We start from the raw sequence: 3,668 nt of genomic DNA on the forward strand, positions 1-3,668 counted from the left end.
CGCCGCCCGGCGCAGCCCCGGGGCAGCCAGGCGCCTGCTGTGTGCCCTGGCTCTGACCCGGAACTCTAGAAGCTGGGTCTGCCCCGTGGCAGGGGTGAGGGCGGGCTTAGGTAGAGGTGAGGGGATGGTTGTGTGCAGGGTTTGAGGGACGCTGGGACTGTTGGGTGGGGGCAAAAAAAATAAAAAAAATAAAAATGAAACCGATTCACCCTGGCTGTATGGGACGGTTGGCATAGGGCTGATCCTGCCTCAGATGAGGTTGTGCTAGACAACCTGTGGTGGTCACTTCCAGCCTGAGGTCTGTGACTTGGGGTATTTTTTTATAAGGTATCATCTCTGATCCAAGAGTTTCAAGAGCGTTGCAAGCCTACATTTTGCCCACTTGGACCATTCCGGAGCTGGTCTGGTGTTGCCGAGAGCTGGGAAAGACCCTTTCCCCTGAGCTGGGTAGCATGGTTTGGACCCGCTGGATCCCTAGTGGAAATCTCTGGGTTTGCCTTGCAAATCATGTTTGGGTGCCCAATGGCACTATGACTGTGCGGCAGTCTTGTAAGGATCTCAAGGTGGCCCAGGCAACAGCGGAACGGCTCTTCCTCCATGGCCAGGAAAACCTGTTGTATAGTGGGGTTTGGATAGGGGTCCTACTTCTGTGATTCTAAGTGAGCACCAGGAGCTGGCAGTGCCTGAGGGCTGCCTTGGAGCTCTCTAAGAAGGTTGAGAGCCGGTGCTACGAGCCGACGGGCTGCGATGCTCCCTGACACCAGTTTTTGAGACTTGCTCGGCTATAGTGAGCAGCTGCCGCAGGGCAAATGCAGGCAGGAGAGCCCTATGCAAGCATGATTTACACAAGTGCATTTTGACTCGACTCTTTTTTCCACATCCCAGTTACCTTGCACCAGAATGAAGGTGTTTTCTGGTGTTGCAGGGGTTTACCTTATCTGTCTCTGCATGTTCAAGCCCTAGGTCTTGCTGTGCAACCTTGTCACTTCTTCCCAGGCAAGAGTTAATGTACGTAGGGCGGTGTTAAACCAAGGCATGGTCTTTGTCCTCTCTTCTATCCCTTATTTAAAAAGCCTTGCCTAAGTGAATTAACTTTTTGTACTACTTTTTGTGCATACATTTTGTGGGAGTTAATTTTCTTGGGACATGTCTCTTAGTCCTTATCTTTTGTGTTACTAATGGCAAAGCTTTGCGCGTTAATTTTTGGATCATCTTGGTCTGAGAAGGATCAGGTGAGGGAGGAGAGACGGTGTGAGGGATTTGCTAACTGTTTGTATATGGTATAAGCTGTTTCACCCAGGGCCATAGTGTATATTTCTTGTCATGTAATGATTTCTCTTGACATTTGTCACACAAGTAGAAGTGCTTCCAAAACTTGTTGGGTTAGCTGGAGCAAATCTGGAAGGAGGAGTGTGAACGCTACTGAGTGTGGTGTCTTGTAGGCAGATTAGCTTCTTCCTTCTATCTTTTTCTAGGAAAGGTCCTGCCATTCCTGTTGTCTGTGGCCCCTGATGGAGAGAAGGAGATGGGCTAGGGTCCATATGGTATAGCAACTTGTGGAACAAGAGTGATGTTGCATCCCCAGGGCGGTCCCTTGGGGGACGAATCGGGATGACTGCCCTGGGCCCCGTGCTTTGGGAAGCTCTGCTGTCAGTGTCATAGGCCCCGTCACGCACCGCTGCTGCTGAACACTACCAGCTCCGGCCACTTACCACCCCCCACATTCCTGGCTCTGCTGGCTCCAAACACTCGCTGCCACCCCCCCACTCGCTTTGCCAGTTCTGGCAGCTCACCACCTCTTCCCCACCCTGGGCCCTGCACAGTCTGATATGTCCCGGGCCCTGCATACCCCTAAGGATGATTCTGTGCATCCCTTTGATGCTATAATGGGCCTTCTGTCAGGCAAGGAGACATACCAGTACTGTGCTGGGCCAAGAAGCCTCTGGATCCTGACAGCGAAGTAAATGACACTTCAAGCTAGGCTTTATAGCCCTGTCTCTGAAGTGATATTAAGAATCCACTCAAAGAGAATATCTTACAATTCAGGAATAAACTTGTATAACCCTTGGACTTGTCACTGGGTATATGACAATTTTTAAACATGTTTGGAGTAAATCCTGCTTGCCTGTTTCTCTTGAATCTTCTTGTTGAAGCCAATGGAACTAGTCATATGGGAGATAAATGTAGGCTCTGAGTTGGATAAAAGTAGACCCAGTCCAACTCAGGACCTACTTTAATTACTATATACCTCTTAAATAGTTGTTTTTATTGCAAAACGCAACTAGACCAAACTGGGAAGGAATTTGGCACATTCTGGCTGTAGTAAATTAAATGCATGGCTGAAAGTTAGCCATTTTATTGACTTTTGGGGGATGCAGGTAGAGAGGTGTGAATAGTTAAAATACTTAAGCTTAATAAGGAACGTAACTAAATGATTGTAGGGTATTGTAAAGAATTTTTAATTGAAGATGCGAACAATTTGTCTTTTGCTACAATGGAAAGTTCATGTAACTTTCCATTGTAGGAAAAGAAAATACTACCAGTCCCAATCTTGCAAATGCATATGCCTGTTTCACTTCAGGCACCAGGGACTACTTTCTTTTTATTCCTGTCAGTCATTTCAGCAGCAGCAGCATTGGGGCTGAATGAAATCTTGCCACAGTCACTTGCCATTGATTTCAAAGGTCTAGTATTTGCCAAGTGTTAAACCATGACTCAGCTTGTATCTGTGGTGCCTAGGATTATAAGGTGATCATTCATCCACGTGTTAGCCAGACCCAGGACTTTTTATCTTCCAAGGTTAAATGAGAGCAGGTACATTCACTGCAGCAGGACCATGTAATGAGGCTACTTGCATGTATGTTAATAAGTGTTCATGCTTTTGGGGCCAAAGAAAAGTCACTGGTGAACTTAAAATTAAGTGTGTGAATATGCAAAGAGAATTAAAATTCTGGATGCTTCTGTTTGTCCCAAAGCCTTTTGTAGAACCACGCTTAATAGCCTGAAGAATTCATGAAGTGTAGGACATGTTAAGTTTTTTGGGGTTTGTTCTGCTTTTGAGAGAGCTTTGGGCTTCGTACCCATATACAAGTGGTAGTATTTATTGTTGTGGTGGTGGTTGTTGCACTTCAGATCCTGAAATGCCATCAGACTCCACTATGCTGGATAGCCCTATACATTTATAGTAAGAGGTATCTGCCCTTAACAGCATACAGTCAAAATAGGCATGGGGGAGGGTGGAAGGGGAAAGAGAGGGGAGGGGGAAAGTTACCATGGGAAAGGAATGTAATGGAAGCAGAATAAACAGTGGGGACTTGTACTGTTGGTTCCATCTTTTTTTTTTTTCCCCCTACTGGCCTTTTAATGATAGCAAGTGGTTGAGGGGAAATGTGGTTTAAATAGAAAAAGGAAAGGAACAAGTGATGTATAGGGTTAAATAGGCACAGTAGGGTGCATGGAATGAGACGGCAGGGGTGGCAGTGGGAAGGGGTTAGAGTAAACCCCCCCAGGGAGAGACCGTAGGGTAAAAAAATGTAGAAAACCATTGGATGTTTGTAGTAACATCAGCAACTGCATGTTCCTGTTACAATTGCTTGTCTACTCCTACTAGCTTGTATTTCCAAATAAAACAAATACTATAATTTCTTATATACAACACACACCTTCTC

The 3,668-nt window shown here is 46.2% G+C and overlaps 1 long non-coding RNA gene across 1 annotated transcript in view; it reads left to right on the forward strand.

Annotated features, from left to right (window-relative positions):
• The window catches only part of LOC112551168, a 25,734-nt gene that overhangs the window by 123 nt on the left and 21,943 nt on the right, over positions 1 to 3,668 (forward strand). The gene's annotated exons all lie outside the window — the stretch shown is intronic.

This window comes from Alligator sinensis, unplaced genomic scaffold (assembly GCF_000455745.1).
Source record: "Alligator sinensis unplaced genomic scaffold, ASM45574v1 scaffold266_1, whole genome shotgun sequence".
In the NCBI taxonomy this organism is placed as follows: Eukaryota; Metazoa; Chordata; order Crocodylia; family Alligatoridae; genus Alligator; species Alligator sinensis.